Here is a 23,065-nt window from a genome sequence, read left to right on the forward strand (position 1 = left end):
GTCTGTTAGCATAAGTTTGTTATTGATATGTCTCCTTAACTACCTAGAGGATTACCATGAAATTTTACACACACATTCATCCCAGATCTAATAAATTATAATGAAAATAATTCCAGTTTGATATTTGTTATGGCCAACACAGTGGCTATCTTGAAAATTGTTGTTGTTATTCCTCCTGAATTGTTTGATTTTTGTGTGGGGGTGGGGTGAAGGTAATGCGATTTTTCATTACACTCTTATTAAAAAATACTGTATGTACATCTTTACAAGTCAGGTCCAGCTACAAATAAAATAGACCCTGATAGTTTCCATCAGCAGAGCAGGTCTGTGTTATTTGTTCTACTTATTACTCCTAACAAACTGCACAGACCCAGATATGCCAGCGTATTATGCGACGGCAGATCTGGGTCTATGCAGTTTGCAGTTGGACCCAACTCATAAATGAGTATATATGGTGGTTAATAATAACAAGCCTTGCAATTATAATTTATTTCACATCAGTAAAGAAAAGAAAAAACAAAATCTTGTATAATCAATCCAGTTGAAACTGCTTTTAGGCATAGGATAGTTGTAAACTATTTGCAGATGTTAGAATTTTATGTACACTTGAAACACAGTTGTTATTACTCAGTTCTTATTCATAATTGTGTCACATGGCTGTTGAAAAAAAAAATTAAATTTAGGAATTGGTGTTGAGTGTCAGTCAGTTCTTGGGAGTCTTATTTATAAAAATGCATCAGCAACTTGTGCAACAATCCCCTACACTTAAATGAAAGTGCCTACTTTATTAACACATTAAACCCAGGAGGTTTTTGTCGTTTTCGTCTGAAATTCGAGTAGGAAACACATTTTGAAAGCTATTTCTAAATACATCCTAAAACACCAACTTCCAAGTGATCTTCCAATAACATACTGCCTAGTTGTGTTAGAAACATCGTTTTTCATTGGCTATTTGGCTCATGCATGAGCAGAAGGGTAAAAGTTGGAGTTCTTTTCTTTTTTTTATAATTTTTTTGTGCTTAATGGACTCATTATTTTTATATCAAGACCACTCTTTATTCCAAATGCCCATCTTATCCTACTTTTTGCAAAGGTTAATTTGTCTTTTTGCAGTTCCAGTTCATACCAGTCTGCTTTAGATCTAAGACCAAAAAGTCTAAAAATACAGACACTAAATTGGATTCCGACCATGGGCTAATTTTCCTTAGAAACAAATCGCATCCACAAAATGAGGTTTTTCCCTCTGTATTTTGTAGTGCAACTAGAAATTCCAGATTATTTGGTATCATTGCAGAGCTATGTTAGTGTATCATACATGACCTTGAAGCTACAGAGCTCTGCAGTAGGCTACTACTTCCTGACATGTAAAGTCATCACCAGGGTTAATGTGTTAATCACTTTGTGACTGTTTTGAAGGGAAACCTGATTGGTTTATTCAAACAGCATGAAAGGTCATGTTGGGTCAGCATTGTGAGAAAATTTTACTTGTGCTTTCAGTCATTGGTTAAGTAGATTTATGCACATTCCTGACATATTGTATCTCAGGCAGCCACGAGTGAGAAGAGAGCACGGTCAATAGTTAGCCCATGGCTTGTGACATTGTGGTAGATGATTCACTTCTGACTTTTGATCATTAGAATTGAGTGTTACTGTGTACTTGCTAAGTTTCAAGAATTTTGTGTTGTTTAATTGTGTTTGCTTTTTATTCAACAAATATGATGTAAAGCTTAACTACAATGCATTTTCACCCATGTCTTTGGTTCATTGTATAGCCCAGAAATAAAGAGCAATCTTAAAATATCCTGGCTATTACCATCAAACAAAAGTAAAAGTTCACTTTACTCTATATATTCATTTGCAGAAATGCTTATGAATTTGCAGGTGTAATAAGGCTGTTATCCCCATTGTAACAATACATCTACATGTACTCTTAGCCTCATTTAACACAAGATTCTTCATTGTAACACATGACTCTTATCCCCATTATAATACAATCTCATATCTCCATTGTAACAAGAAAGAATTAATCCCCATTCTCACAATGTTCAAACCACCATTCTAACAAGATTCATTGTAACACAAGACTCTTATCCTTTTCATAACAGAATATTCTTATCCCCATTCTACTACAAAATTCCTATCCCCATTCTAACAAGGCTGTTATCACAAGATTCATCCTCATTGTGTAAGACAAGACTGATCCTCATTATAACACAAGACTCTTCATTGTAACACAAGACTCTTATCCTCATTGTAACACAAGACTCTTATCCTCATTGTAACACAAGACTCTTATCTTCATTGTAGCAAGAAGGAAATGTCCCCATTTGCACACACCTCCATTCTAACAAGACTCTTATCCTCATTGCAACACAAGACTCTTCATTGTAACACAAGACTCTTCATTGTCCCCATTATAATACAACACTCCTATCTTCACTGTAGCAAGAAGGAAACATACCCATTCTCACACACCCCCATTCTAACAAGACCCTTATCATCGTTGTAACACAAAAATCTTATCCCCATTCTATCACAATATTCATTTTCCCATTCTAACAAGACTTTTATCCCCATTCTCACAAGACTCTTATCCCCATTGTAGCACAAGACTTATTTACATTCTAACACAATATTCATAATAACCATTCTAACGCAGTTATCATCTCCCCATTCTTACACATGATTCTTTTATCTCCATTCTGACAAGACTCTTATCTCCATTCAGATGAAAGATTCATATCCATTCTAAAACAAGACTCTTATTCCCATCCTAACACAGCTATCATATCTCCATTCTAACACAAGACTCTTATTCCCATCCTAACACAGCTATCATATCTCCATTCTAACACAAGACTCTTATTCCCATCCTAACACAGCTATCATATCTCCATTCTAACACAAGACTCTTATTCCCATCCTAACACAGCTATCATATCTCCATTCTAACTCAAGACTTTTATTCCCATTCTAACAAACTTATGTCTCCATTCTAACATAAGACTTTATCACTGTTGTAAACACGATTCTTTTCCCATTCTTTTACACGGGACTCTTATCCCCATTCTCATACAAGCATCTCCATTCTAATTCAAGACCCATCAACATTCTGACAAAACTCTCATCCTTATTTGAGCAAAGTTCTTATTACCATTCTAACACAATACCCTTATCCCCATTGTAACATAACCTTTATCCCCATTGTAGCACAAGACTCTCTTTCCCATTCTAACACAAAACCTTTATCTTGATTGTAACATGACCAATATCCCCATTCTAACACAAGACTTTAATCCCCATTCTAACACAAGACGTTAATCCCCATTCTAACACAAGTTTCATGTCCAAAATATAACAAGACTGACATGACTATTATCTGCATTATGCAATACTCATGTCAGCATGTCTAACAAAGGACTCTTATACCCCTTTTATCACAGGATCCTTATCCCCATTCTATTAAGTCTTATCCCCATTCTATTAAGTCTTATCCCCATTCTATTAAGTCTTATCCCCATTCTATTAAGTCTTATCCCCATTCTATTAAGTCTTATCCCCATTCTATTAAGTCTTATCCCCATTCTAATAAGTCTTATCCCCATTCTATTAAGTCTTATCCCCATTCTATTAAGTCTTATCCCCATTCTATTAAGTCTTATCCCCATTCTATTAAGTCTTATCCCCATTCTATTAAGTCTTATACGCCATTCTGACATACTTTAGACAGTTTCTTTCAACAGTGGAAGACAATTCAATTCGTCCTGACACAAAGTACCAAGGTTGCTCAGTGTTGAGCATGCTTGACTTGTACTTAAAGTGTGTAGGTTTAACTACAACCATTGGATCAGTCTGGGTCAATTGCTTTGGTGTGTCCATGGGCAAGGAAGTTTGCTCCAAACGCTTCAACACTTAAAAATCTTAACATGTTCTTGTGCTGTCAAGACGCTACACAAAAACAAAATCTTCATAACAGTTTGTCATAGAGGGAAATTACATCACAGTGGAATAAAACTTTCCAGTGGCTTGTAGAACCACAAATTTTGATGTCCATCACTTTATAAAGTGTAACTTTTACAGGTGTGTTTTGAAACGGAATCATATATGGGGTCATGTGGAGGTAAGATGAGTGTAAAAGACTTGCAGATGGTCTCATTAATGACATTTGTGTTAACACTCAGAAGTAATGTAGGAAATTTTGTAAACACTTTAGATGTTGTGTAACATTCTTATGAATTTAATTTATTAAAACTGATGGAGAAGGATAATGGACATGTAAGTAAGCTGTGTAAAAGAAGAATATCATCATCAAGAAAGTACATCCCATTTGTTTGATGGGCTAATCCAGGTGGAAGCTGAGCAAAGTTTTGTTGACTGAGATGCATGTCCATTCGAATTTCTCTTATAACTTTGTGGGAGATAAAAAAAAATAACACTTGTTGGTGACCAAGACTAGGCTTAAAGTACAGGTTACACCCAAACGCAATGAAGTGCAGTGGCTAACTATTGAAATCAGTACTCTGCAGCATAATAAATGTTTCACCATTTATTGATTGATTTTTTTCTAACAATCATGGAAAGAAATCAGTCTGTAAGAAAACTGACAGTGTCATCATTTATAATAAAAGAAACTTACTGAGAGATCAGTTGATCAAAATAAACCTGAAAATTTATTTCATTTTATTGTGGTGAAAGCAGGTACACCGTTGGTTGAGAAGTTGGGTATGAACATCAGGTCGACGTTATCCAATTAATACAATTTTAAATTTTTTATTTGGAAGGAAATAAAGAAATACATTTGCATGCAGAAGAAAAATTGATGGGATGAACAACAAAAATATGAATATATGCAATGATGTCATTTTACTGATTTTGCATAAAATGTGGATTTAGTTCTAAAGAGATTCTAATTACTTTTTTTTATCAAAGGTGAACAGTTGAAATCAATTTTTTCGGATTGGTCATAACTATTTTGAGAGTTTGTGAAGGAATGAGTATATATAGCCAGCTTTACGCCAATAAATCAGTCTCAAACCTGTACTAATACTAACAGAAGTTTCAGGTTCTCGTGGGTCGGTGGTTGTTCCCAGGGTTTTCCCGGGTTCTTCCTCCACCATTAATACTGGCCGGTATGCATAGCCTATCGTGTGCTGAAAAATGGCGTTAAACCCAACAACAACAACAACAGAAGTTTCAGGGGATTATCTTGCCTGTTTTTAAAGTGTGAAATTGCATGCAGACGTTTTCATCTGTACACATTGTACATTTAAATGCCTACTAGTATATATCACAAGTCAGCTGAAGGGTCCTGTTGGAAATACGTACAGGAATATTTCCAGATCAAATCCTTTGTTTAACAAGCTGTTAATATCTATAGAATAACACTACCCTAACTACTGTTACTATCTATAGAATAATACTACCCTAACTACTGTTACTATCTATAGAATAACACTACCCTAGCTACTGTTACTATCTATAGAATAACACTACCCTAACTATTGTTACTATCTACAGAATAACACTACCCTAACTACTGTTAATATCTATAGAATAACACTACCCTAACTACTGTTACTATCTATAGACTAACACTACACTAACTACTGTTACTATCTATAGACTAACACTACACTAACTACTGTTAATATCTATAGAATAATACTACCCTAACTACTGTTAATATCTATAGAATAACACTACCCTAACTACTGTTACTATCTATAGAATAAAACTACCCTAACTACTGTTACTATCTATAGACTAACACTACCCTAACTACTGTTACTATCTATAGACTAACACTACACTAACTACTGTTAATATCTATAGAATAATACTACCCTAACTACTGTTACTATCAATAGAATAACACTACCCTAACTACTGTTACTATCTATAGAATAAAACTACCCTAACTACTGTTACTATCTATAGACTAACACTACACTAACTACTGTTACTATCTATAGACTAACACTACACTAACTACTGTTAATATCTATAGAATAATACTACCCTAACTACTGTTAATATCTATAGAATAACACTACCCTAACTACTGTTACCAGAATAACACTACCCTAGCTACTGTTACTATCTATAGACTAACACTACACTAACTACTGTTAATATCTATAGAATAACACTACCCTAACTACTGTTAATATCTATAGAATAACACTACCCTAACTACTGTTACTATCTATAGATTAACACTACCCTAACTACTGTTATGTGAGGTCCACTACTCATAATGACATGATCATACATGGTTGAATTTCTTACCACAAATGCTGCATTTCTGATCCAAAATTAGATCAGACTTGGAATATGTCTTCAAGATCTTGCAAGTTAGATCAAGAACAGGATCCACACATACCAGTGAACAGGATCCATACATACCAGTGAGCTGATTTGCATCAAATCGGAACTCTGCAAGCCATGTTTCTCAAACAGTTTTGATCAAACTTGAAATCTGGGCTTATGGTTTAAAGATCTTTGGTGAGTTTAATAATGAGCAAGATCCATGCATATTATTGATCTAACCTTCTATTTGATTGGCTAAGTTCGATAATGAGGGAGATCCATGCATATTATTGATCTAACCTTCCATTTGATTGGCTAAGTTCGATAATGAGCAAGATCCATGCATATTATTGATGTATGACCAACCATTTGATTGGCTAAGTTTGATAATGAGCAAGATCCATGCATATTATTGATGTATGACCAACCATTTGATTGGCTAAGTTCGATAATGAGCAAGATCCATGCATATTATTGATGTATGACCATCCATTTGATTGGCTGAGTTTGATAATGAACAAGATCCATGCATTAACCTTCCATAATTTTGATTGCCTGAGTTTGTTACCTCAGTCTGTAAGCCCTTTTTGTGATTTGATTTTGATCAGACTTGAAATATTTGCTAATATCATCAAGAACTTGGACATTTTTGATAATGAGTGAAATCCACAGATAGTAATGAGGCAGCCTTGACTCAGATTGGCTCAGCTTGTTACCCTACTGGAAGCCATATTTCCAATCCAGCATTTTTGAGATGTGGATTATGACCATGTATCATCAAGATCATTAGATAATTTTGGTAGCAGATGGGATCCATGCAGTTTAATGAGGTGATCCTACATCTAATTGGCTGAGCTTGATGCCACTGAAAGCCATATTTTTAGTCTGATATTGATCAGACATCATGTGAATGCTCATGATATCTCACATGAGTTTGATAACCACTGTGGAAATTTCATGAACAGCTCTTGAATTATCCATGAATTGTTCTAGAACACTTTTCATGAACCATTCATAAAATGCACATGAACATTTCATGAGCAGTTCTTGAACATTAAATGGCTGAATTTTCAAGAATGTATGACCCTAAATGTTCTAGAACATAAGTTCTTGAACAGTTTGTGAACATTTTAACATGGATTGTTCATGACCTGTTCAAGAACTAATATTCTAGAACAATTCTTGAAATTAAGTTCTTGAAAATTTGGCCATTTAATGTTTATGAACAGGTCATGAAATGTTCAGGTGCATTTTATTAATATTTCATGAACAAGTGTTCTAAAAGAGTTTATGAATAATTACAGAATTGTTCATTTCTGTCAGACTCACTGTGAATCACAGTCCAGATAAAACTTTTGAACCTTTCGTAATTATACCTAAAGTAGATACTTGAACACTGTTATGCCGTTAACGATTGAACTAACATAAAACAAACATAAAAACAAATTTTCACTTCTTTAATAATGAAATTTATTTGGCAGAAAAACTTTCAGGAAAAGGTGGGGATTATACCAAAATTGTCCAGTCTTTTCCACGAAAAGAGTGATAATCTGGCCTCAAAATGTCATACTTTTTACCTTTTTTTAAAGATATTTTCTGATGGGGGTGGGGGCAGGGATTGGTGTAAGGGTTCTAGTCCAGTTGGAACCCTTAGTGCTCAAGAGACCATTTCAGGATTACTGCGGTCATATGACTGAATAATACTTTTAAAGAATCAATTATTACTTGCTTAGGATTATGACGTTTTCATTTTGACGGTAAATCTTGTTATGTTACTAACCAAAACCACAGGCCCTAAGTAATTGTGAAAGAGTCTATGGTCAGGCCTATTTTACGAGAAATGTTTTAAAATAGTTTACCTTCAATTCCTAGGATGGCTGCATGGTAAGGTTTCCCTTGAAATTTAGCCATTACTAAATCTTTTCTGTACTCATCACGGCGTAGCTTCAGTATTATAGTGACGCCTTTTATTGACCAATTCCTTTCATTGTGATACCAAAACAACAAACAGTATTTTCAACCTTCTATCAATGAATCCATTTTGTTTAATATTCAGCAAATGAGCACGATGTCCGTTGGCGTAATATTTCAATTTTGAATTGACCAACCGCATCAGCAACCATTATTTGGATTTATCTCTGCTATTTCTGCAATGTAACATATGACCCATACGATTGACCTCGATGTTGCGAATGACTTTAAATAGTAATTATAATACAGTATCATGTGCTAGGGGTTACTTTGCATGTTTATGAGAATCATAAAGCACGAGTTGCATGGTTATAATATTACTTTTTGATTTCATTATTTTGCTAAGTCTAAGGCCATTCAGAATTACATATTAGATTCTTGTTCCTGATCTCATCTTTTGAGACATCCTCTGGTTTTATAATTGCCTAGAACATTTCATTTTAAGTAATATTGAAAACAGGGAGTGAGATTGCAGTTTAAAAGGTTAAGTTTATGACAAAAGTAGTCTCTTTCATTGAATGGTGCTGTATTCAAAATCAAATGAACATACATTTTTATGAAGTTTTCAGTTATTTCAGCTGCAACTTTTGTGTGCTTAAACTATTCTTGATTTGTTTCCAAATATTAACATAAACTTTTCAGCTATTTAATTTAATTTAGTTGCCATTCTTTTTGTTCTTGAACTGTTCTTGACATGGTCCAGAATTCTGTCAAGAACTATTCATGAGCATTTTATGAACTATTTAAATTCATTGTAGTACATTAACTGTTCTTGATATTTTCATGAACTCATTCAAGAACAGTTCTTGAACTCTTATGATGTATTTTTGTTCTTGAATTGTACTTTATTTGTTCTTAAAGTTATTCATGAACTGTTTAGGAACTGTAGTTCATGAACAGCCAAAAAACGATTTGAAGAATGTTTCATGTTCATTTCAAGAATAGTTCATAAAGTTCATGAACTGTTCATAATTTCAAGAACTCCATTTTGCAGGGGAATGCATTACTTCTATAAAATAGACATTCGAGTCTAATACTGTATTGTTTATCAGCATTTAATTTGATTTCCTGAATGTCTTTCATTATGCCAGAGAAGTTTGATTCTGTTTTTATTAGTTATCATTTTCTCAAAGTTACTAATTGTTGGAAGTAATTTGTTTTTGAGTCTCAAAACACAAAGGAAGCTAACAAAGCTGTGTGTGAGATTTTTGACATCAATGCTTTGAAAATTGTTTTGTATGGAACTGAAAGTTGGAAGCAAAGGAATTTGCCTGAATGGGCAGATAAGAGTTAGAGTATGTATTGGTAATTTATATCATCCATACCGCTATCACTGGACAGAAATCCTATCACAGTTAAGATAATATGGAACATTTTGCTTTATATTGAAAAGGTGTTGAATGAGTTGTTTTTTTTGAATTTGTAAAATAATTTTGGATAGTTTTGATGTCTAACTTCATCTCGTGTTTCCATTTAGAAAGAATAACTTTATTTATTTATTTATTTATCACCTTGCCATCAAAGTTGGGTGGAGTTTTGGGTATAGGTAAGTAATTAACATCTTGCAAACAGTGATGTAATGTTTTGCAAAATTATCTTACTGCCATATTAGACCAGCAAAACTTAATTACATCCTATGCAGGAATCATCAATGAGTAAAGTTCTAAAATGATGAAAATGAAATGCTGCATGGCTTGTTGTTTTAAACAAATTGCCATATTGGTGCCCACTATTAAAATAATTTGTTGACAGCTTCCCAGTTACAGTATACATCCAGTAGCATCAGTATGACAATGCAGGGGTTGAAAATTCACTGAGCCATCTTGAAATGGCACAGACAATTCCAGGTATCAAGTAAATGTTAAATTAGAGCTTCTGATTTGACCGTTCACTCGATCAAATTTAGGTCGTTAACATTGACTTTTATATTTGTAGAATAACCAGTTGTGCAGAAAGTTCAGTCTGGATGAATAAAATTTGTAATACTTGCCCAATATTTCAAATCCCTTCGTTCAGCGCCATTAATAAAATGAAAATAATTTTAGGTTTAACCCAACTATTGCACACAAACATTTCTTCCAGGTGTTTTATATATAATTATTTTCAGTCAACCACCTGCCCTCATTCTTTTAAATATAGTATTTAATATTCCACACACTTGCTGGTTCTGTCAGTCATAAAATTATTTTTAGTCATGACCATATAGTTTTTTTGCCCATTCATTTATGTGTTTGTTCATTCATATGTCAGTTAATTATGCCTTCAATATCTAAGATCTTATTTGGCCAGCACATGGATGCATCTAAGGGACATTAACTCCTATGTAAGGGGCCACAAGTGGCAGAGTGGTCAAAAGCACTCACTGCTATGGATTACTGCTATCTCACCTCTCTCTGTGTGGGTTCGAGTCTCAGGGCTCAGCTAATGTGGGTGTGTGAGAAAGCTTGCCAGTAGCTTCCTGTGGGATGGTGGTTCTTTTCAGGGTTTTTCTGGGTTCTTCCTCCACCAGTTATACTGGCTGCCATGTATATCTTGTGCTAAAAAATGGTGTTAACCCCATAGCAGCAACAGCCAAAATTCATGAAAATTTATATTTGCATGCACCTCAGGGTAACTCCATCATACAACCATTGGGTAACTGGTTTGAATCTTGTTCAAACCAACCTGAATCTGCTCTTAGGGCATACTCCTTTGCAAAGCTGTTGACCTCCTCTGATTCAGTTCTCAATACCAGTCTATATATAGTCCTAATCTTCATTTCTTTTGTTGGCAAGGGAATACATGTTTATGTGTAAACACTTTGTTACTATTACAGTAACCATATTTTGTTTGTGGCTTTTTATACCATGATTTTGTGGAGTTATTGCCTCTGCGTCCGTTAATAGCCAACTTTTACCTCTGCATATTGTTTATAGCTATCATTGGATTGCAACCAAATATAGAACATGTTCTTTTCGTGAGATCTTCGACAAGTGTGCTTCTTAGGTATCTGAACCATCATACGGTGAAGTTGTGGTTCAACCCTGATTATCGATATTGCTTTTTTTATTTCTGCTCAATAAGTCGATTTATGTGTTTCATACTTGGTACATGTAAAAACATTGGAGCTTTATGTTGATGAAATCGTTAATAAATTTAATTTTCATGGTTCTATGTTATTATTAAAAGAGCTGTATCATCTATTTGTATGAATTTCCTGTTAACGTCATGATCCAGTAATTATTTGTTTTGTTTGGGTGAATATCTAAATTAGCTCAGTATTGATGAAATCTGAGATGAGTGGAATTTTCAGCTATTGTTGGATGGAGATGAAGCCAGTGATTTTGTAAGCGCCCCATTTTCATTTCTGCACATTAGCTCAATACATTATTGTACAACTAATGAAATCATTATGATGAGATTGATTTTAAGCATTACATGTAATCATTTGACAGTTGAATCTGAACCACCTTTCATTTCCACATAAACATTGGGGTTTTTTTTGTTGGATTGAAACTAAATTTAGATTTGCAGATTTATATTCATGAGAATTATTAATACATAAAATTTGAGTTTCAGTATTTTATAGTGTCAAGCAGAACTCTAGCCCTAACCTGTCTGAATTGTTTTTTCTCATTTATAAAATATAATTGTTTTTTGTATTATTAGGGCTCAGCACCATACTATGGATACTCAGCAGTAATCACTGTCTTCATCTGTCTATCATTCCACCCGTCTGTCCATTTACACTATTTGTGACCATCAGAATTCTGTAACCTTTACTTGTAATAATAATAATAATAGAGGACTTTGTGTAACGCCTAATCTTTAGAAGCTGTAGGTGCTTTACAATATTAGACAACACCTATAAGATAAAAAACATATAATAATATTATTACAAAAACAAACGCCATGAAATTAGAAAAACATTAAAAATAAAATAGAAAACATGCTGAGAATATTTCAGGTAGGAAACATTATTAGGTCTTTAAGTTTGTTCTTGCAGTCGAAATAAGTGAGTTTTGAGAGCCCTCTTGAATGTGATCACTGTGTCTTTGTGTCTAAGTTCAGTGGGCAATTCATTCCACGTTTTAATTGGATCCTATTTGGTAAGTGAATTACTTGTGATACTTGGATGTGCCTTTTAAAGGTTTTGTTGTTTCAGGTCCAGTTTACATAGAGTTATTGTCCTTCTTTGATTAATAAAACACACGTATACACACACAAACACACACACACACACACATACACACAGACACACACAGAGTTGTATCAGCATAAGGCCATTACCAAAAAACTTCTCCTTGGTCCTAAATGAAGCTAGCTTCACTGCTGTCACATCTGATGTGGCTGCCACAGTGGCCATTTTGAAAATTTTATCCCTACATATCATGAATGAATGGTCATAACAACATACGGTTTTCATTGAAAGGCTTTTTCTGCTGTCTGATTGGTTGTAAATGAAAATGGTACCAATCTGACCTCCAGCTTATCACTCCAGCTTGTCCTAGATGGCTGGTCCTATCGACATTGGCACTTTCACCAAAAGACTTCTGAGCTAGTCATAAATGGAAATGTTGCACATCTGATGTCCATAATATCGGATACAGCAGATAATTTGAAAATCTTATTATCACTGCAGAATGTTACAGAAGGTTTCAACACTCAGCAGTTAAAAGATGATTCTATTTTTAATTATTGGAAATTTGTTTCAGCTAGTAAGTGCCAGTAGCATGCTTTTAGTCCAGATAGCTGAAGAACCAGTCAAGAGATTCCCATGCAGCTGTGTGTGAATATCATCTCAGACCTAAATGAGCCTTTTATATGTTTTGTCTTGTAAACTGTATTTTTGATAGAATTATGACCCTTGAAAATTAACTTGTACTTTTACAGGGATGTTGCTTGCAATTGGCATGTCTCAAGAACCATCGAACATATTCTGATGCAGTTTGGTATGAACATTGTCTCCTGCACATAATGTGCCTTTTATGAGTTTAATGTCATTTACTCTAATTTTCGACAGAGTTGTGCTCCTTGTTGAGCAAATCTTTGTCTTGCTCTGGAATTTTGGAATGTTGCTTGTTGTCAGCATAGATTAAGAATCCTTCAGATTTATTGTAATTGAATTTGTGAGAATAATTGTCTCCTGGACCAGTATATGTATTTTATGGATTTTGCCTCATCAGCACTATTTTGGATAGAGTTATGGGCTTTGTTGAACTTACAGCTATATATTTGGAGTTTGGTTGCAGTCTAAAGACATATATTCAACATATTCTGATGTGTTTTGATCTTAACATTGTTTCTTTGACTTGGGTATCCAGTCTTTTCCACTTTGGAGAAGGGTTTTACTTTAGACAGTGTTATAACCTTTGGCAATCATTTTTTGTTGTTATGGTTTTACAAGTCCATAAGGCAATTAGTGAGCTTAAGGTATGGCCCAGCATCTGGTGCCCATTATCTATTGTCATTTGCTGTTTTCAAATTCTCCTAAACTACCTAACCAGTTTCAAACAAAGTTGGCATGAAAAGCCATGTTTTGTACAAATGATGCCTTCTCACCATTAAATATGGTTCAGATTAATAAAAAGTAGAAGAAACTTGAAATGTTGTCTCAAACACCACTCAGCAGAAAGGCTTTCAAGCTTATACAAATAATGCTGATGCACTGTAAGATATGGCCACAATTACTAAAATGGGGAAAATCTTTTAACAGTTTCTTCCCCCCCCCCCACAAAAAAAAAATATAACTTGTCAAAATTGGACCAGATCTGATAGAGACCATCATGGCCTGAAGACTTTGAAGTTTGTACAAAGTATAGTAATTGAATGTGGTACTAAAATGAAAGACCTTTAAACAACTTCTGCAAACCATTTTTCCAAAGCTGGCATAAAGCATTCTGGTATGAAGAGGTTTTGCATTTGTTGGTGTGGGCTTATTGCCATTTTTCAGCACATGATACATGGTGGCAGTGTAACTAGTGGAGGTGGAACCAGGGAAAACCACCAATCCATGGAAGCTACTAGAAAGATTTCTCAAATACAGTCATAGGCCAAAAATTAGACCTGTACCCACATGGACAGATATGAGCCGGCAGTGTTCGTTTGAGGCAATTACCTTTGACAACTCGGCTACCTTGGGCTCCTTTGAGTTTATTGATGATGCTGATTCGTAATTCAATATGGCTGCTATTAGTGAGATCAGAATTTTTTTTAATGACCTCAGAAAGCACAGAACAGAATTTGACCAAGTTTGACAGAAAGCCCTGTGGTACAAGGGCTTTAAATTTGATACTGATCTGCTCTTGTAAAAAGACATATCAACAGAGTTTGACCAAATTTGACAGAAAGATCCATGGAATGAAGAACGTATAAATCTTAGTACAAGTGATGCTTATTCACTATGAAGTACTATTTGTACTCGCTTGAGTCGAATTGCTTTGACAGAATGTATTTCGGGTCCTTTCTGTATAGGACAAAGGATGCTGATACGCCATTTAATATGGATGAACACATTAAACCCTAGCGACGAGTTAACGTGGCAGGCGGTAGTAGCCTACTGCCAAGCTTTATAGCGTCATGGTCATGCATGATACACTAAAGAGGGTGGTATTATAAAAAGGTAGACAGATGTAGCTCTACAATGATACCAAATAGTCTGGAATATCTAGTTGCACTACAAAATACTGATTAAAAAAACTTCATTTTTTTAATCCGACTTTTTTCTACCCAAAATTCGCCCGTGATCGGAATCCGATTTTGTGTCAGGATTTTAGACTTTTTGGTCTCAGATCTAAGGCAAACCGGTATGAACTGCAGACTGATGAACCTTTGCAAAAAGTAGGATAAGATGGGCATTTGGAATAAAGAGTGTTCTCGCTACAAAAATAATGGCTCAGTTTAGCACAACAAAAAAAAAAGAACTCCAACTTTTACCCTTCTGCTCATGCGCGAGCCAAATAGCCAATGAAAAACAATGTTTCTAACACTACTAGGCAGTATGTTATTGAAATATCACCTGGGATTTGGTGTTTTTGGATCTATTCAGAAATAGCTTTCAAAATGTGTTTCCCACTTCTGTCTGCGTGGATTCCAGTCCAAGGCTTGGCTTGCGTGGGTATGTGGGAAAGCCTGCCATTAGCTTCTCGTGAGTCGGTGGTTCTTCCTGGGTTTTTCAGGGTTCTTCCTCCACCAGTTATACTGGCCGCCACGTATAGCCTATCTTGTTCTGAAAAATGGCATTAAACCCTAGAACAACAACAACAACAAAATGTGTTTCCTACTCGATTTTCAGGCGAAAATGACAAAAACATACAGGAGTTAATGTGTGAAGATACAGAATGTAGAGAAATCTTAAAACAGTTCATGTCATGACATTTGAAGTCAACAGCATTGGGGGAAACAATTTCAGCAGAAAACATTTTTGTTACCCAGCTAGTTAGTAGCCAGTGAGTAATATCTTTAACTTTGAACTTTTTTGATTTATATTAAAATTTAAAAAATTTGAATTTATTGTTTTTATTTGTTTTCCATTTATCATTAGCTTTTTTTAATGGTGCCCTCAGTAGAAATGATTTTCAGTAGTTCTTGCTGTTGATCAATTTATCATTTTGCCCTGGGTTGTCTGAGTGACTTTGTGTTGTTTTCACAATGTAACTCGTTTTCTTTCATTTGTATTTTGATTATATTTGATTTGATAGATTGGTTGAAAATTAATTAGGTGTGTTTGAGGACTGCTTCAGTTCATTGTTTGCTTAAATGGGATCAATAAGACATGTTAAGATTTATTTTCAGCATTGTATGTCATGATTTAGTCCTGTCACTGCCATTACCTGTACATATACAGAAAGTCGAAGTTTTACTGCAGACATTATATTCTTTTGGAAAATATAAAACATGTCAACCATTTCTAATACTGATTCACACAATAATCATGTAATTTACTTAATAGAACAGAACCATCCTGTTCTTTATGATCATTGAAACTTGTGTTCCTTACATTATTTGTATCCCTATCATTCACAGGATACATTACTTGTGTCCATATCATTCACAGGATACATTACTTATGTCCCTATTATTCACAGGATACATTATTTGTATACATAACATTCACAGGAAACATTGCTTGTGTCCATATCATTCACAGGATACATTGTTTGTGTACATATTATTGACAGGATACATTGCTTTTGTATCTGTCATTCATAGGATACATTACTTGTGTGCATATCATTCATCTAATACATTGCTCACATCATTTATATGATACATTGCTTTTGTCCTATCATTTATTGGATACACTGTTTCAGTACATATTCACTTGATACATTGTATAAATACTCACATGTTAATTTATATTGTCATATTGATTTGCATTTCTATAGACATTTCAGTTGGAGAGTGACTTAAGTGTTTAAGACTATTTTTTATAGGAAGTCTATTAGTCATTTCCTGTCTCCAAAGAGTTCTTCGTTGATCATGTGATCTCAATTAAATATCATATGGCAGGATAATTGACTCAAGTTGGAAATAAACAAGCATTGTAAATTAGCAGTGAAGGATCATAAAACGGACAATTAGATTTTCCATCAGCTGATTAAGTAAACTCATTATATATATATATGTTGAAACTGGTTGTATCTTGAATCATGTTGACACATACAGATGGACAAAACAGTATAAAATTGTTATTTGGTAGTAAAACATGATATGATATTATCGTACATGTATTACTGTGTCTTTTCATGGTGCTGGCCCCTTAGTCCAAGTAAATTATTCTTTCTTCCAGTTATTAACCAGACCAAAGAGCAACATGATCCCATCTTAGTCCACTTCTGACAATTGGAGTAACATCCTTCTTTTCCTTATCTACTTCAGCATGTGTTTCCTGGACACTCACTGTTTCATTATTTAAGTCATCTTGCCATTTGCAGTTTAACCATATCCTTTTCTTGTGTTGTATTTGCCTTTTTTTTCCCCTCAGTCCTTGTTTAATTACCATGTTCTCAAATCCCATTGCATTGAAATTTCAAGGTTTTGCATACCTTGTTATAGTATTTGCATACCCACTTGTTTGTTTGTACCTCCTCCCCCCACTGATTTTAAAAAGAACCAAACAATTAGTCATTAAATTCATAATTTCTAACTTCTATCATGTTTGTCACCAAGGGGTCCCTAACACTGTTGAATTTTTGGTTTTTCAGTGCAAACAGAAGCTCTCGATGTGAACAAGCAAACAGACTGCTTGTTGTCCGTTTGTAGTTTATAGAATAGTCTATTTCTGTAAAAACTGTGCCACCTGCATCCAGTATTTGCAATGTCAAGTTTTAATATTTCTAAAACAGTTTAAACAAATAAATAGGAGGAATTCTTGTATACCTGTGTTCAAAGTAGATCCAGACTTTTTGGAATTAATGACATTTTAAAAGACAGTGAATTACATCACATCTGTTGCTTGAAAACCTACACTGGCTCAAGCATATGGCAACCATGTTGCTAAAGAAAATTTCATTTGATTTGAAACGTGAACAAGTTGTGTTTGCAATGTGTTCATTAATTTTTACATGTACTGTACATGGATTTTCCACAAAAATAGGAGGGATTTTATAATTTTTTACTTCAAAAAACATGTATTGTTTTATTGTACATTGGCAGGTGCTAGCAGCAAAGTTGCTGGGGTAAACCCCCAGACCTCGGCATTTAATGACACCATTGTGTTTAGGACCCACTGGCCATGGTGAGGTTAGAGCCTGTAAATTATTGAAAGAAATGATTCAGTTTTGTTCATTTTTATATCCTTGATACCTTCTGTTTTAAAATTGGCAGGGGAGTACATACAAACAAATGGGATGATGTGAGAATAATATAGCATTTGTTTATTAGGGAGGGGGGGTAATGCCATTTTTCAGTACATTATTTGGTGGAGGAAGAACCCAGGAAGACTGGAAAGAACCACCAACTTACATGAAGCTACAGGCAAGCTTTCTCATATACCCACATTGGTCAAGTTAAGACTCAATTTCAAATGGACAAAGGGGCCCCAAGTGGCTGAGTGGTCTAAAGCGCTGACCGTTCCGGATCACTGCCATCTCACCAATGTTTGCATGGGTTCGAGTCACTCCAAGACTCGGCTGGGTATGTGGGAAAGCTTGCAAGTAGCATCTTATGGTACGTTGGTTCTTCCCTGGGTTTTCCAGGGTTCTTCCTCCACCAGTTATACTGGCCGCCATGTATAGTCTATATTGTGCTGAAAAATGGCGTTAAACCATAGAACAACAATCACATGGACAGAGGTAAGACGTGCAAGTGATCTGTTAAGACTTGGGCCTTAGATTACTTGGCCAACTGGGGTTCCCACCTCGCTAGAGAAGCAATGCTTCGTGTTTTTGAGTCCTCTTTTAGTAATTAGTATTAGGGTAAGTAATTCTTTCTCAGTTGACATTCTAGTTCATTGTGTTACTTCTTGCATTTCCTTTCAGAATTTAATAATACCTCAAGGTGTGAGTAACATCAGTCATAAAAAGGCTACTGGGGACAAACTCCACCTCCATAGCACCTGCTGCATGTGTATGCATGGGTAGTTGTCCTATTTGTTGTCCTTGGCTTGTCAAGGTATGGGGCATGGAGGAAGTTGCCATGCCTATAGGGCCAGAAAGAAGGGACCTTCTTCATCACTAAGATTCCCTCCGTTCCAATGAGGGCATTGGTTCTCACTCAGGTTTTATGAGGGAACTGGCTATGCAGATGCCTTAAGGCAATTTACACAGCCTGATATCAGAAGGGGTGGTATGTTCCCTCCTATACACATAGCCACTTGTTTCTACTTCTGGCTACAGTTTTCTTTCAACCGCTTTGCCCCTTACTCACCTACCCCAACTCCAATAGGACTTGGCTGCAACCAGGTGGAGATTTTGGCAGGGACCTGGGCCCATCTCCCCATCTTGGCTGTCTAGGTTTTGGAACTGAATGCCCTGACACTAGCTATCAAATGACTTCAGATGCTGATCTTTTCTCAGCTGCTTCCTTCATTTGAATGGGGAATCATTATCTCTATATGTATTGCAGAGATTGTTAAAGGCCATTACCTAAGCATCAAGAAACACACTCTGGATGTCTGTGGTGCTCTCTGCAGAGTTCCTTCACCTCTGTAGCAACGTCACCTTAAAGACATACAAAGCTTTTGCTAGAGCACAGCAAAAGCTTTTCACAGGCTAGCCCTGTTGGTGCAAAGATATTATTTGAAGGTTGAAGAGCTAATCCTTTTAGTGGCCTCGCAATATCAGCATTACTGGTCCTGTAGACTCAGCTACCACTCCTGGATAAACTGGTGAAGAAATGCCCCCATCCTAGAAGGTTGTTGGCTGGCATTACTGAACATTTTAAAAACAGGTATTGTCGGTAATGTAAAAGCAAGATGAAAACTCCTTTCCACCAATCTTACTCATGACATTGTTGCCAGAGGGAGCAGGGGAGGAAGTCTTCTGACCCATCCCCAAGAAGGCAATCATCTCTGCAGAGTCATCCCAAGGCCTGTTCTTCTCAACATTCCAGTAGTGTCAGATGTGTCTTTTTCAGAGGCTTGCTCAGACCTGACAGATGATGTACAAGTCCTTTCCACAATAAAGGAGGGTTACCAACTTCAGTTCGGAGAACCTCCACCTCTTTAAAAAAACCAAATACATTTGGTTTGACTAGACCCAGTTGGTTTCTCTGTCATTATGGGATGAGGTGTATACTATTATAAAGAAGAACATAGTAGAGAGAGTGACAATCATGCAAGCCTGGCATTTTAGAATTGTCATTGACTTCTGGCTCAGTCAGGAATACCATGAGGCAGAAAGAGGGGGTGGCCTCCGTTGATCTTCAAGATGGTTATCAGCACATCATCATCTTCCCAACCCACAGGAAACTCCTGCAGTTTTGTCTGGGATTAAAAATCTTCTAATTTCAAGCTTGTTCTTTTGGTCTTTCTTCTACTCCTAGGTCCTTTACTTTGATGAGGGGTTTAATAGCAGCTTATTTAAAGTCCAAAGGGGTTGCCATCCTCTAGTATTTCAATGCGTGGTTGTTGTACAATGACCTCCGATGTGCCCTTCTGTAGGGTCTGTCTCTCTGTTTGGAGATAGTGACTCAACTAGGCCAAATTCCAAGTCAGAAGTTATACCTGATCCCTTCTCAGAATTTTTACCTGTTGATCAAATTTTCTCACCTGTTAAGGAATATTTCATTATCCTTCAAATAGAATCTGACAGATACTTGTTGTCATAGCAATATTGAATGAGAAGACTTTGTTGTCTGCTTAGCTTTAGGTTTCTAATCCTAGGAGACCAGATTGTACTGTTGTTCAAACTTCGTTTAAGATTTTGCTGTGTTTCTCAGCTTTGAAAATGATCTTTCTGCATACAACTCAATACAGGATGGTATTATGATTTCAGCACATATTGTACACGCTTAGGTAAGTATTTTCAGTATTTTGTTTGATGTATGCTCTGAGCATAGAATCACCCCCAACCCTACCCTATGGCTTCACTTCACTCTGTCCTTGAATCAAGGCAGCATTTTGAAATTTTGTTTTCAAAAATGAATAACACTCAGATAAAGCTCTTACTACCAAAAAAAAATGTCTTGCATTTTATGTATGGGGTAAATAAAACCCAACTTTAGGGAATGTTGCCACTGATCATGAACTTGTGTAATTTAACCTAATGGGCTAGCAAACACAGTTGTCAGTCATTTAAGTAATCATTGGTTAAGGAATCTGGTTAAATAATCTGTGGTTAAGTAATCTATGGTTAAGTATTGTATGGAAAAGGAATCTTGTTAAGTAATCTGTGGTTAATTAATCTGGTTAAGTAATCTGTAGTTAAGGAATCTGGTTAAGTATTGTATGACTAAGGAATCTCATTAAGTAATATGTGGTTAAGTAATCTGTGGTTAAGGAATCTTGTTAAGTAATCTGGTTAATTAATCTGGTTAAGTAATCTGTGGTTAAGGAATCTGGTTAAGTAATCTGTGGTTAATTAATCTGGTTAAGTAATCTGTAGTTAAGGAATCTGATTAAGTATTGTATGGCTAAGGAATCTCATTAAGTAATATGTGGTTAAGTAATCTGGTTAAGTAATCTGTGGTTAAGGAATCTATGGTTAAGTATTGTATGGAAAAGGAATCTGGTTAAGTAATCTGTGGTTAAGTAATCTGTGGTTAAGTATTGTATGGCTAAGGAATCTTGTTAAGTAATCTGTGGTTAATTAATCTGGTTAAGTAATCTGTAGTTAAGGAATCTGGTTAAGTATTGTATGACTAAGGAATCTCATTAAGTAATATGTGGTTAAGTAATCTGGTTAAGTAATCTGTGGTTAAGGAATCTATGGTTAAGTATTGTATGGAAAAGGAATCTGGTTAAGTAATCTGTGGTTAAGTAATCTATGGTTAAGTATTGTATGGCTAAGGAATCTTGTTAAGTAATCTGTGGTTAATTAATCTGGTTAAGTAATCTGTAGTTAAGGAATCTGGTTAAGTATTGTATGACTAAGGAATCTCATTAAGTAATATGTGGTTAAGTAATCTGGTTAAGTAATCTGTGGTTAAGGAATCTTGTTAAGTAATCTGTGGTTAATTAATCTGGTTAAGTAATCTGTGGTTAAGGAATCTGGTTAAGTAATCTGTAGTTAATTAATCTGGTTAAGTAATCTGTAGTTAAGGAATCTGGTTAAGTATTGTATGGCTAAGGAATCTCATTAAGTAATATGTGGTTAAGTAATCTGTGGTTAAGGAATCTGGTTATGTAATCTATGGCTGTGTAATCTGATGGATGTTTATTTTTCCCCAACTGTACCTTTTAATTGCCTTTATGACAATTTACTATATAAATGATGTGATGGTACTTTATGAGCATTAAGCTCTATGAATGATGACTGTTTGCTATTTAACAGATTACAATCTGTGTCAGCAAGAAAGGACTCCTTTTTCCAGTAAGATTTTCATGAAATCAGGTTTTCTAAACATAAATATGCAAGGAGTTTGGTAGTTTAAAACTGTTTTTCATGTAATATTTCCTGATACAGATGGTGTGTAATAATGGCATTCACCAGCTAGCAATCTAGCTATCACAAACACACACACACATATATAACCCCAGTGTATATGCATGCTTAAGTCTAGTAGATCTAGATATTTTTAGATATTATCAGGTCTTTATCTTTGCTACTACAGTTGTCCTGGTTTCATGATGTGCTTTACTTGGTATCTTTCCAGGCAAGTCAAGGGGTCATTTCTCTCTGAACTTCAAGCATGCCCATTGATTTGAAAGATAAAACATGGCAGGTAAATTGATCAACTATTGTCTAGAAGAATTTGCAACAAAAGAAATCCGAGTTCAAAGTTGCCTTTTTTACATTAGGAAACTGTGATGTGTTTACAGGATTGTATGTAGTAAGACATTTTGTAATTTTGTTCAAGGTAGTTGTCGAGTTATTGTTGCTTTCAGCATGGAATGTGACATTAATTCTATCACAAAATGCCATCTTTGTTATCATTATATATTCTTTTATCAGTCAGAACCAAGTTGTCATTATTTAAGTTCTTGATAAAATGTGGTTAAGTTTTAAAAATAAGAATTGTTCCCAAAATTTTGTTATTGCATACATTTAGGCTTTTATAATAATGATGCAGTTTTAAATATTTTTGAGCCATTTCTGTAAAAGATGGCATATGTAGCAAGCCAAAACAGTTTTTGGAACAAGTGGCCCCCCACCCCACCCCCGCAGGTGAAACATTACTATCCTTAGTAAACAAAAACAATTGA

General features: G+C 35.2%; 1 protein-coding gene across 6 annotated transcripts in view; it reads left to right on the forward strand.

The window, feature by feature from the left end:
* LOC149776786 (uncharacterized) overlaps positions 1-23,065 on the forward strand; it is a 183,011-nt gene that overhangs the window by 48,604 nt on the left and 111,342 nt on the right. For 2 of the 6 annotated variants that reach the window (XR_016416126.1, XM_089941469.1), the window contains exon 3: positions 22,516-22,584. The exons of 3 other annotated variants lie outside the window; for them this stretch is intronic. The gene's annotated coding sequence lies outside the window, so the exon portion shown is untranslated. Of the gene's footprint in view, positions 1-22,515; positions 22,585-23,065 lie in introns of those variants that run through there. One more of the 6 variants, XM_089941467.1, reaches the window with a different exon arrangement.

This window comes from Sinohyriopsis cumingii, chromosome 18, assembly GCF_028554795.1.
Source record: "Sinohyriopsis cumingii isolate HCF-2022 chromosome 18, ASM2855479v2, whole genome shotgun sequence".
NCBI classification, from domain to species: domain Eukaryota; kingdom Metazoa; phylum Mollusca; class Bivalvia; order Unionida; family Unionidae; genus Sinohyriopsis; species Sinohyriopsis cumingii.